This window comes from Lagenorhynchus albirostris, chromosome 2 (genome assembly GCF_949774975.1).
Source record: "Lagenorhynchus albirostris chromosome 2, mLagAlb1.1, whole genome shotgun sequence".
In the NCBI taxonomy this organism is placed as follows: Eukaryota; Metazoa; Chordata; class Mammalia; order Artiodactyla; family Delphinidae; genus Lagenorhynchus; species Lagenorhynchus albirostris.
In genome coordinates this window covers 80237955-80251604 of record NC_083096.1, presented here as the reverse complement: position 1 = coordinate 80251604, position 13650 = coordinate 80237955, and positions in this window count along the sequence as shown.

Sequence of the window (13650 nt, the reverse complement as noted above, 5' to 3'; positions counted from 1 at the left end):
TATGGTATTTTTAAAATTTTCACTTCATATTCTTTTTAAAACACTATTTGCTGTCTAAAACAATAATACTGTCAATGTATTATGGGGTTCATAACATGTTAAAGTAACATATATGACAATGATAACACAAAATTCAGAAAAGATAAATAAAATTATAATTATACTGTTGTAAGGCTCTTACATTGTTTGTGGAGCTATTGAGTGCTAATTCAAGACAGATACTAATAAATTAAAGATACATATTGTAATCATTAGAGTAATTAGTAAATATATAGGAAATATATGTAAAAAGACAATAAAAGAGGGAAAATGGAGAACTAAAACATGCTTGAATAAGCTAAAGAAAGTTGGAAAGGAGGAACAAAGAAACAAGTAACAGATGGTAAAAATTAAAAAACAAATACGGTATACTTAAAGCTAACCATATCAGTAACCACAATAAATTTAAATAGACTAATCACTCTGTAAAAGAAAAAGATTGTCAGACTATTTTTTTAAAAAGACCCAACAATATCTTGCCTACAAGAGACACACTTAAATATAATTGATTTAAATATAAGTAATTGGAAATAAAACATGGGAAATGATAGTCCATGAAAACAGTAACCATATGAAAACTAATGTGGCTATATTATTAATGGTCAAAGTATATGTTAAGGAAGAAGTAACAGAGAAAAAAAGGAAATTAATAATAATTAGAAGATTAATTCCATAGAATACATAATCCTAAATGTGTATGCACCTAATACATAATCCTAAATGTGTATGCACCTAATAATATAATAACGTCAAAATTTATGAAGTAAACAATTGACAGAACTGTATGGGAAAGACCAATCTAGAATCAGAGTTAGAGATTTTAACATACCTTCTCAGTAATCAATAGAACAGGCAGACAAAGTATTAGTAAGGATATAGAACATCTGAGCAACAATACTAAGCAACTTAATTCACACTTGTAGAAAACTATACTCAAGAACTGTAGGTTACACCATCTTTTCAAATGCATATGGAACATTCAACAAAATATATGCTGAACCATAAAACTAGTAATCAATTTCAAAGGATTACAATTATACAAAATATGTTCTTTAACCACAGAAAAATTAAACTGGAAATCAATAGCAATAAGATCTTTTATGGAACCAAAACTTGGGTCCACTCACCTGCGAGCAGTAAAGCCAATCTACTGACACCAGGTTGTGGTGAAGGAAAGTGCAGCATTTATTTTAAGGCACCATATAATGAACATGGGACAACTAGTGCTCAAAAAGCCTGAACTCCCCAATGGGTTTCAGCAAGGCATTTTTAAAGGCAAGGTGAGGGAGGGGCATCCCAGGGTATGTGATGAGCTCCTGCAGAATTCTCTGGTTGATGGTGAGGTAACAGGTTGATGTCACAGAGGTTAACATTATCAGTCCTTAGGCTCCAGTAGGTCTGCAGGCTAGTGCTCATGGTCATCAAGTACTGAATTTCTTCCACTTGGTGGGGGATTTAGCATCTGTAAAACAACTCAGGAACTGTGCGTCGGATACTATCATCTAAGTACTTCAGAGGAGCTAAAGCAGAGGTTATGGGGGAGGGGCCTGTCAGGGGAAGGACCCATAGGGGCCTGCTTGGTTACATATCTAGAAAATCCCAAATTATCTGGAAATTAAGTAACTTATTTCTAAATAATCCTTCATCAAAGACGAAATTACAATAGAAATTAAAAATGTTTTGAAAGTAACAGTAATGAAAATACAGCATATCAAAATTTGTGAAATGCAGCTATAGTAGCTCTTAGATGGAAATTTTATGAATTAAGTATCTATCTCAACAAGGTACAAAAAAGAGAAGGTAGAAAGAAATAAAATCAGAAATTAATGAAATAGAAAACAGATATAAAACAGAGAAAGTCAGGACTTCCCTGGTGGTCCAGCAGTTAAGACTCGATGCTCCCAATGCAGGGGGCCTGGGTTTAATCCCTGGTCAGGGAACTAGATCCCGTGTGCTGCAACTAAGACCTGGTGCAGCCAAATAAATAAATAAATATTTTTTTAAAAAACAAAAAACAGAGAAAGTCAATGAAGCCAAAAGACGGTTCTTTAAAAAGATTAATAAAATTGACAGAATTGTTCAAGGAAAAGAGTGAGAGAGAAAACAGATATACCTAATATCAAGAATGACAGAGGCAACATCACCATAGATGCTACACACGTTAAAAAAATGAGGATTCATAAATAACTTTATCTCAATAAAAACACAACTTACAGAAATTTTGAATAAGCCTGTATCTTTTAATGAAATTAAATCCATAATTTATAACATTCCAACAACAAAAACACCAGATCCAGATGGCTACCCTGGTAAATGCTACCAAACTATTAGAGGAAAATATTAACAATTGTACACAAAATCTTTCAGAGAGGCCAGCATAACCTTGATACCAAAATCCATCAAGGGCATTACAAGAAAAAAAAATTACAGAGTAATATCCCTTAAAAATACAGATGGAAAAAAAATTCCTAATGAAACACTAACAATCAAATACAATATTATGTAAGAACCATACACATCATGGTCTTGTGAGTTTATTCCAAAAAGACATAGCTGGCTTAACACTTAAAAAGTCATACAATATAATTTTAACAATGTGATCATCTTAAAAGATACAGAAACAACATTTTATAAAATTCAAAACCCATATTAAAAACTATTTCATAATAAAAACTATTAGTTGGCTAAGAACAGAGAGAAATTTCCTCAATTTGATAAGATTATTTACCTAAAACATACAAATAATATCACACTTGATGGTGAAATAGTGAATGCTTCACCCTAACAAGACAAAGGTATCTGTTATCACCACTTCTATTCAACATTGTATTGGAGTTCCTGTCAGTACAATAAGAAGAGAAAAAAAAATTTTTAAATTGCAAAGGAAATAGAACAATCTTTATTCATAAATGACACGATTGTATACATAGAATATCCAAGGAACCTATAAACTACTAGAAGTAATAGGTGAATTAAGCAAGGCCATGTGATACAAAGTCAATATACAAGTATCAGCTGTATTTCTTTATACTTGCAGCAAACAATTGAAATATGAAAATGTAAAAATAATACCATTTACAATTAGATTTAAAAAATAATAAAGTACACAGGACTAAATAAAATGCATAGCGTTCTACAGTGAAAATTGTAAGACAGGAGAAATCAAAGAAGACCTAATGAAAGAAGAAAGAGCCTATTTCACAGAGGAAGATTTAACTGTTACAATGTCACTTCTTTCCAGTTGGTCTATACATTCAATGCAATCCTAATCAAAATCCCAGCAGGCTTTTTTTTGTAGAAATTGATAGGCTAATTTAAAAATTTAAATGTAATTGCAAAGAAACCTAGAATCATCAAAATCATCTTTAAAATAAGCATAAAGATGGAGGATTAATACTACCAATTTTCAAATTTTACTCTCAAGGTAAGTAATTAATACACTGTGGTATAGGCATAACGATAAACAAATAGATCAGTGGAACAGAATACAGTCCAGATATAAGCTCACACATATATTGTTACTTGACCAATGAAAAAGACACCAATGCAATTCTAGCGGAAAGAAAGGTCTTAGAATAAATGGTGTTGGAAGAACACAGCATTCAAATAGAAAAAAAAAAACCTTGACTCTTACACTCATACCATTCATAAAAAATTAATTTTAAATGGATTGCAGATATACATGTGAAATCTAAAATATAAATCTTCTAGCTGGAAACACAGGAGACTATATGAACTCGGAGTAGGCAAAGATTTCTTAAATAAGAGCAAAAGGTATTAACCATAAAGGAAAAAATGATAAAGTAGATTTCATCCAAATTTAAAACTTCTGCTCATCAAAAAACACCATTAAGAAAGTGATCAGTTAAGTCACAGACTGGGAGAAAATATTTGAAATACATATATTTGCAAAGGATTTGTAACCAGACTGTACAAGAACTCTTACAACTTAATAATAAAACCACTCAGCTTTTAAAAATCAGGCAAAACATTTTCACAAACACTTTGCGAAACAGATGTACAAATGGCCAAAAAATTAAATAGAAAGAGGTTCAACATCATTAGTCATCAGGGAAATTCAAGTTAAAAACACCGTGAGATAACACCACACACCTACAAGAATGGCTAACAGTACCAAGTGTTGAGAGGCTATGGAGCTACAGGAATTTATATATATAACTGGTGATTTTATAAAATGGCACAACCTCTGGCAGTTTCAACTAAAGTTAAACATATACCTACCCTATGACCCAGCAATTCTACTCTTAGGCACAAAAGAAAAATGAGAGCAGATGTCCAAAAAAAGACTTGTTCAAGAATAAAACATCTTCTTCATAACACCAGAAAGTGGAAATAACCCAAATGTTCATCAATAGGAGAATGGATAAACAAATTATATATTCATATAATTAAAAAGAGCAGCCTACTGATCATGTAACTACTTGGATAAATCTTAAAAATACTATATTGTATAGTGATTCCAAGCACAGAGAGTACGTACTATATAATTCTATTTATATGAAGTTTGAGAACAAATAAAATCATCAAATGTTAACTAGATTTATTGTGGTGGTCATCTCACAATATATGAACAGCGTATTCATATATACAAGCGTTATACACCTGAAACTAATATGTTACATGTCAATTATACCTCAGTAATAAAAAACAAAAACAAAGGAATCTATGGTGATAGAAATAAAAACAATGTTTACCTCTGGAGGTGGATATTGGCTGGTAAAGTGCACAAGAAAACTCTCTATAGGACACCTCTGCTCCACATCCATCATTACAGTCATTCTATCTCTGAACCATACCTAGAATCATCTCCTTCTCATGATCTCCACTGTCCTCACCCTAGGACAAGTCTCAACTATCTCTGATGTGCAGGCCACAAGAAGGACCCTGTGCCTGAGGAGTGAATGGGAGGACAAGAGCCCCCAGAGACTCATCAGATATGAGTGCTGTTCTTCTTAATGTGAATGAGCCATTACCACAAAACTTCCATTCCTACTGATCCAGAATTTTAACTGATTTTCTTTTGTGCTTCAATTGCTTTTTACATTTCCAGTGCATTAACCATGGAAAATGACATTGTTCCTATGGGAATATGTATTCTGATTTTCAGTAATTGATTAAAATTGATTAAACTTTTTAGAACCCAGTCATTTCTTCATTGGAGATTTTCCTCTTGTTTTTTATGGTATTTTTAAGTATCTTTAAATCTTTCTAATGGGTTTATATTCTGTATTTCCAATCATCTTTGAAATTCACGAAGGGCAGGGTCTTCCATTGCTTGTTTTTGTACCTTAGGCCAGGGGTCCCCAACCCCCAGGCCAGGGACCGATACTGCTCCGTGGCCTGTTAGGAACCGGGCTGCACAGGAGGAGGTGAGCAGTGGGTGAGCGAATGAAGCTTCATTTGTATTTACAGCTGGTCCCCATTGCTCACATTACCACCTGAGCTCTGCCTCCTGTCAGATCAGTGGCAGCATTAGGTTCTCATAGGAGTGGGAACCCTACTGTGAACTACACGTGTGAGGAATGTAGGCTGCGTGCTCCTTATGAGAATCTACTGCCTGATGATCTGAGGTGGAGCTGGGGTGGTGATGCTAGCACTGGGAAGCGGCTGCAAATACAGATTATCATTAGCAGAGAGGTTTGACTGCACAGAGACCATAATAAATCAATTGCTTGCACACTCATATCAAACCCCTATCAGTGAGGGGCAAATGAAAATTAAGCTGCATCTGGAGGCAGGCTTTATAGTGGCAAGTGAGTTGATGTACTTCAATTGTACAGCTGCATCTGGTGGCAGGCTTCAAGTCAGAATCCGACACATTTTAGTCCACATGTGGACCACACATTATTTTATTTACCACTTCCATTTGTGCCTCTTTCCTGCACTGCGCACTTGTCTCAGTCACAGTTTTGGTAAGCCACAGCTAACCCTAGCCAAAATGAGTCAAAAACAAACATTGCTGGAGAGCGTCTTTGAAAGGGGGAAAGACCAATGATGAGACAGCAGAATACTCTAAGACTGCCAACAAAAGGAAAGCTGCATTTAAAAGAAAATACCGAGTCCTACTTAAACTATGGTTTCATTGCAACAGGTGATTCACATTCTCCAAGCCCGCTTTGTATAATTATGTGGTGACTGGCTATCCAACGAAACCATGAAACCTTCAAAACTGCTTCACCACATGGAGACCAAGCACCCTGCATTAAAAGACAAGCCTTTAGAGTTTTTTAAAAGAAAAAAAACCATGAACACGAAGAACAGAAGCAATTATTGAAGGCCACCACTTCATCAAAAGTGTCTGCACTAAGAGCATCATTCTTAGTGGCTAACTGCATTGCTAAAGCTAAGAAGCCCTTTACTGTTGGTGAAGAGTTGATCCTGCCTGCTGCTAAGGACATTTGTCGTAAACCTTTGGGATAGGCTGCAGTTCAAAAGGTGGCACAGGGAGGCTTCTGGGAAGATGGTGGAAGAGTAAGACGCGGAGATCACCTGCCTCCCCACAGATACACCAGAAATACATCTACACGTGGAACAACTCGTACAGAACACCTACTGAACGCTGGCAGAAGACCTCAGACCTCCCAAAAGGCAAGAAAGTCCCCACGTACCTGCGTAGGGCAAAAGAAACAAGAATAAACAGAGACAAAAGGATAGGGAGGGGACCTGCACCAGTGGGAGGGAGCTGTGAAGGAGGAAAGGTTTCCACACACTAGGAAGCCCTTTCGAGGGCGAAGACTGCGAGTGGCGGAGGAGGGGAGCTTCGGATCCGCGGAGGAGAGCACAGCAACAGGGGTGCGGAAGGCAAAGCGGAGAGATTCCCGCACAGAGGATCAGTGCCGACCAGCACTCACCAGGCCGAGAGGCTTGTCTGCTCACCCGCCGGGGCGGGCGGGGTTAGGAGCTGAGGCTCCGGCTTGGATGGGAGCAGAGGGAGAGGACTAGGGTTGGCGGCGTGACCACAGCCTGCAGGGGGTTAGTGCACCACGGCTAGCCGGGAGGGAGTCCGGGGGAAAGTCTGGAGCTGGTAAAGAGGCAAGAGACTTTTTCTTCCCTCTTTGTTTCCTGGTGCTCGAGGAGAGGGGATTAAGAGCGCGGCTTAAAGGAGCTCCAGAGATGGGCACGAGCCACGGCTAAAAGTGCGGACCCCAGAGACGGGCATGGGACGCTAAGGCTGCTGCTGCCGCCACCAAGAAGCCTGTGTGCAAGCACAGGCCACTATCCACACCCCCTTCCAGGGAGCCTGTGCAGCCCGCCACTGCCAGGGTCCAGGGATCCAGGGACAACTCCCCGGGAAGAACGCACGGCACGCCTCAGGCTGGTGCAACGTCATGCCTGACTCTGCCGCCGCAGGCTAGCCCCGCACTGCGTGCCCCTCCCTCCACACCCCCACCCCACCCCGGCCTGACTGAGCCAGAGCCACCAAATCAGCGGCTCCTTTAACCCTGTCCTGTCGGAGTGAAGAACAGACGCCCTCCAGCGACCTACACGCAGAGGCGGGGCAAAATCCAAAGCTGAGCCCCAGGGAGCTCTGCGAACAAAGAAGAGAAAGGGAAATCTCTCCCAGCAGCCTCAGAAGCAGCGGATTAAAGCTCCACAGTCAACTTGATGTACCCTGCATCTGTGGAATACATGAATAGACAACGAATCATCCCAAATTGAGGAGGTGGACTTTGAGAGCAAGATTTATGATTTTTTCCCCCTTTCCTCTTGTTTTGTGTATGTGTATGCTTCTGTATGAGATTTTGTCTGTATAGTTTTGCTTCCACCATTTGTCCTAGGGTTCTATCTGTCCGTTTTTTTGTTTCTCTTTTTGTTTAAATTTTTTTCTTTTTTTCTTAATAATTATTTTTTATTTTAATAACTTTATTATATTTTATCTTACTTTATTTTATTTTACTTTATCTTCTTTCTTTCTTTTTCCTTCCTTCCCTCCTTTCTTCCTTCCTTACTTCCTCCCTCCCTCCCTCCCACCCTCTCTCCCTCCTTTCTTTCATTCTTTCTTTCTTTCTCTCTTTCTTTCTTTCTTTCTACTCCTACTAATTCTTTCTTTCTACTTTTTATTCCTTTTATTCTGAGCCGTGTGGATGAAAGGCTCTTGGTGCTACAGCCAAGAGTCAGACCTGTGCCTCTGAGGTGGAAGAGCCAACTTCAGGACACTGGTCCACAAGAGACCTCCCAGCTCCACATAATATCAAACAGTGAAAATCTCCCAGAGATCTCCATCTCAACACCAGCACCCAGCTTCACTCAACGACCAGCAAGCTACAGTGCTGGACATCCTATGCCAAACAACTAGCAAGACAGGAACACAACCCCACCGATTAGCAGACAGGCTGCCTAAAATCATAATAAGTCCACAGACACCCAAAAACACACCACCAGACTTGGACCTGTCCACCAGAAAGACAAGATCCAGCCTCATCCACCAGAACAAGGCACTAGTCCCCTCCACCAGGAAGCCTACACAACCCACTGAACCAACCTTAGCCACTGGGGACAGACACCAAAAACAACGGGAACTACGAACCTGCAGCCTGCGAAAAGGAGACCCCAAGCACAGTAAGATAAGAAAAATGAGAAGACAGAAAAACACACAGCAGATGAAGGAGCAAGATAAAAACCCACCAGACCTAACAAATGAAGAGGAAATAGGCACTCTACCTGAAAAAGAATTCAGAATAATGATAGTAAAGATGACGGAAAATCTTGGAAATAGAATAGACAAAATGCAAGAAACATTAAACAAGGAACTACAAGAACTAAAGATGAAACAAACAATGATGAACAACACAATAAATGAAATTAAAAATACTCTAGATGGGATCAATAGCAGAATAACTGAGGCACAAGAACGGATAAGTGACCTGGAAGATAAAATAGTGGAAATACCTATTGCAGATCAGAATAAAGAAAAAAGAATGAAAAGAACTGAGGACAGTCTCAGAGACCTCTGGGACAACATTGAACGCACCAACATTCAAATTATAGGGGTTCCAGAAGAAGAAGAGAAAAATAAAGGGACTGAGAAAATATTTGAAGAGATTATAGTTGAAAACTTCCCTAATATAGGAAAGGAAATAGTTAATCAAGTCCAGGAAGCACAGAGAGTCCCATACAGGATAAATCCAAGGAGAAATACGCCAAGACACATATTAATCAAACTGTCAAAAAATAAATACAAAGAAAACCTATTAAAAGCAGCAAGGGAAAAACAACAAATAAAACACAAGGGAATCCCCATAAGGTTAACAGCTGATCTTTCAGCAGAAACTCTGCAAGCCAGAAGGGACTGGCAGGACATATTTAAAGTGATGAAGGAGAAAAACCTGCAACCAAGATTACTCTACCCAGCAAGGATCTCATTCAGATTTGATGGAGAAATTAAAACCTTTACAGACAAGCAAAAGCTGAGAGAGTTCAGCACCACCAAACCAGCTCTACAACAACTGCTAAAGGAACTTCTCTAGGCAAGAAACACAAGAGAAGGAAAAGACCTACAATAACGAACCCAAAACAATTAAGAAAATGGGAATAAGAACAGACATATCGATAATTACCTTAAATGTAAATGGACTGAATGCTCCCACCAAAATACACAGATTGGCTGAATGGATACAAAAACAAGACCCATATATTTGCTGTCTACAAGAGACCCACTTCAGACCTAGAGACACATACAGACTGAAAGTAAGGGGATGGAGAAAGATATTCCATGCAAATGGAAACCAAAAGAAAGCTGGAGTAGCAATTCACATATGAGAGAAAATAGACTTTAAAATAAAGACTACTAGAAGAGACAAAGAAGGACTCTACATAATGATCAAGGGATCGATCCAAGAAGAAGATATAACAATTGTAAATATTTATGCACCCAACATAGGAGCACCTCAATACATAAGGCAAATACTAACAGCCATAAAAGGGGAAATCGACAGTAACACATTCATAGTAGGGGACTTTAACACCCCACTTTCACCAATGGACAGATCATCCAAAATGAAAATAAATAAGGAAACACAAGCTTTAAATGATACATTAAACAAGATGGACTTAATTGATATTTATAAGACATTCCATGCAAAAACAACAGAATACACATTTTTCTCAAGTGCTCATGGAACATTCTCCAGGATAGATCATATCTTGGGTCCCAAATCAAGCCTTGGTAAATTTAAGAATATTGAAATTGTATCAAGTATCTTTTCCGACCACAACGCTATGAGACTAGTTATCAATTACAAGAAAAGATCTGTAAAAAATACAAACACATGGAGGCTAAACAATACACTACTTAATAACGAAGTGATCACTGAAGAAATAAAAGAGGAAATAAAATAATACCTAGAAAAAACTGACAACGGAGACATGACGACCCAAAACCTATGGGATGCAGCAAAAGCAGTTCTAAGAGGGAAGTTTAGAGCAATACAATCCTACCTTAAGAAACAGGAAACATCTCGAATAAACAACCTAACCTTGCACCTAAAGCAATTAGAGAAAGAAGAACAAAAACACCCCAAAGTTAGCAGAAAGAAAGAAATCATAAAAATCAGATCAGAAATAAATGAAAAAGAAAAGAAGAAAACGATAGCAAAGATCAATAAAACTAAAAGCTGGTTCTTTGAGAAGATAAACAAAATTGATAAACCACTAGCCAGACTCATCAAGAAAAAAAGGGAGAAGACTCAAATCAATAGAATTAGAAATGAAAAAGAAGTAATAACTGACACTGCAGAAATACAAAAGATCATGAGAGATTACTACAAGCAACTCTATGCCAACAAAATGGACAACCTGGAAGAAATGGACAAATTCTTAGAAATGCACAACCTGCCAAGACAGAATCAGGAAGAAATAGAAAATATGAACAGACCGATCACAAGTACTGAAATTGAAACTGTGATTAAAAATCTTCCAACAAACAAAAGCCCAGGACCAGATGGCTTCACAGGCGAATTCTATCAAACATTTAGAGAAGAGCTAACACCTATCCTTCTCAAACTCTTCCAAAATATAGCAGAGGGAGGAACATGCCCAAACTCATTCTACGAGACCACCATCACCTTGATACCAAAACCAGACAAGGATGTCACAAAGAAAGAAAACTACAGGCCAATATCACTGATGAACATAGATGCATAAATCCTCAACAAAATACTACCAAACAGAATCCAACAGCACATTAAAAGGATCATACACCATGATCAAGTGGGGTTTATTCCACGAATGCAAGGATTCTTCAATACACGCAAATCAATGTGATAAACCATATTAACAAATTGAAGAAGAAAAACCATATGATCATCTCAATAGCTGCAGAGAAAGCTTTCGACAAAATTCAACACCCATTTATGATAAAAACCCTGCAGAAAGTAGGCATAGAGGGAACTTTCCTCAACATAATAAAGGCCATATATGACAAACCCACAGCCAACATCATCCTCAATGGTGAAAAACTGAAAGCATTTCTGCTAAGATCAGGAACAAGACAAGGATGCCCATTCTCACCACTCTTATTCAACATAGTTTTGGAAGTTTTAGCCACAGCAATCAAAGAAGAAAAGGAAATAAAAGGAATCCAAATTGAAAAGGAAGAAGTAAAGCCGTCACTGTTTGCAGATGACATGATACTATACATAGAGAATCCTAAAGATGCTACCAGAAAACTACTAGAGCTAATCAATGAATTTGGTAAAGTAGCAGGATACAAAATTAATGCACAGAAATCTCTGGCATTCCTATACACTAATGATGAAATATCTGAAAGTGAAATCAAGAAAACTCTCTCATTTACCATTGCAACAAAAAGAATAAAATATCTAGGAATAAACCTACCTAAGGAGACAAAAGACCTGTATGCAGAAAATTATAAGACACTGATGATAGAAATTAAAGATGATATAAATAGATGGAGAGATATACCATGTTCTTGGATTGGAAGAATCAATATTGTGAAAATGACTCTACTCCCCAAAGCAATCTACAGATTCAATGCAATCCCTATCAAACTACCACTGGCATTTTTCACAGAACTAGAACAAAAAATTTTGCAATTTGTATGGAAACACAAAAGACCCCGAATAGCCAAAGCAATCTTGAGAACGAAAAACGGAGCTGGAGGAATCAGGCTCCCTGACTTCAGACTATACTACAAAGCTACAGTAATCAAGACAGTATGGTACTGGCACAAAAACAGAAATATAGATCAATGGAACAGGATAGAAAGCCCAGAGATAAACCCACGCACATATGGTCACCTTATCTTTGATAAAGGAGGCAGGAATGTACAGTGGAGAAAGGACAGCCTCTTCAATAAGTGGTGCTGGGAAAACTGGACAGGTACATGTAAAAGTATAAGATTAGATCACTCCCTAACACCATACACAAAAATAAGCTCAAAATGGATCAAAGACCTAAATGTAAGGCCAGAAACTATCAAACTCTTAGAGGAAAACATAGGCAGAACACTCTATGACATAAATCACAGCAAGATCCTTTTTGACCCACCTCCTAGAGAAATGGAAATAAAAACAAAAATAAACAAATGGGACCTAATGAAACTTCAAAGCTTTTGCACAGCAAAGGAAATCATAAACAAGACCAAAAGGCAACCCTCAGAATGGGAGAAAATATTTGCAAATGAAGCAACTGACAAAGGATTAATCTCCAAAATTTACAAGCAGCTCATGCAGCTCAATAATAAAAAAACTAACAACCCAATCCAGAAATGGGCAGAAGACCTAAATACACATTTCTCCAAAGAAGATATACAGATTGCCAACAAACACATGAAACAAATCTCAACATCATTAATCATTAGAGAAATGCAAATCAAAACTACAATGAGATATCATCTCACACCGGTCAGAATGGCCATCATCAAAAAATCTAGAAACAATAAATGCTGGAGAGGGTGTGGAGAAAAGGGAACCCTCTTGCACTGCTGGTGGGAATGTGAATTGATACAGCCACTATGGAGAACAGTATGGATGTTCCTTAAGAAACTACAAATAGAACTACCATATGACCCAGCAATCCCACTACTGGGCATATACCCTGAGAAAACCATAATTCAAAAAGAGTCATGTACCAAGATGTTCATTGCAGCTCTATTTACAATAGCCAGGAGATGGAAACAACCTGGGTGTCCATCATCAGATGAATGGATAAAGAAGATGTGGCACATATATACAATGGAATATTACTCAGCCATAAAAAGAAACGAAATTGAGTTATTTGTGCTGAGGTGCATGGACCTAGAATCTGTCATACAGAGTGAAGTAAGTCAGAAAGAGAAAGACAAATACCATATGCTAACACATATATATGGAATTTAAGAAAAAAAATGTTATGAAGAACCTAGGGGTACGATAGGAATAAAGACACAGACCTACTAGAGAATGGACTTGAGGATATGGGGAGTGGGAAGGGTGAGCTGTGACAAAGCGAGAGAGAGGCATGGACATATATACACTACCAAACGTAAGGTAGATAGCTAGTGGAAAGCAGCTGCATAGTACAGGGAGATCAGCTCGGTGCTTTGTGACCACCTAGAGGGGTGGGATAGGGAGGGTGGGAGGAAGGGAGACG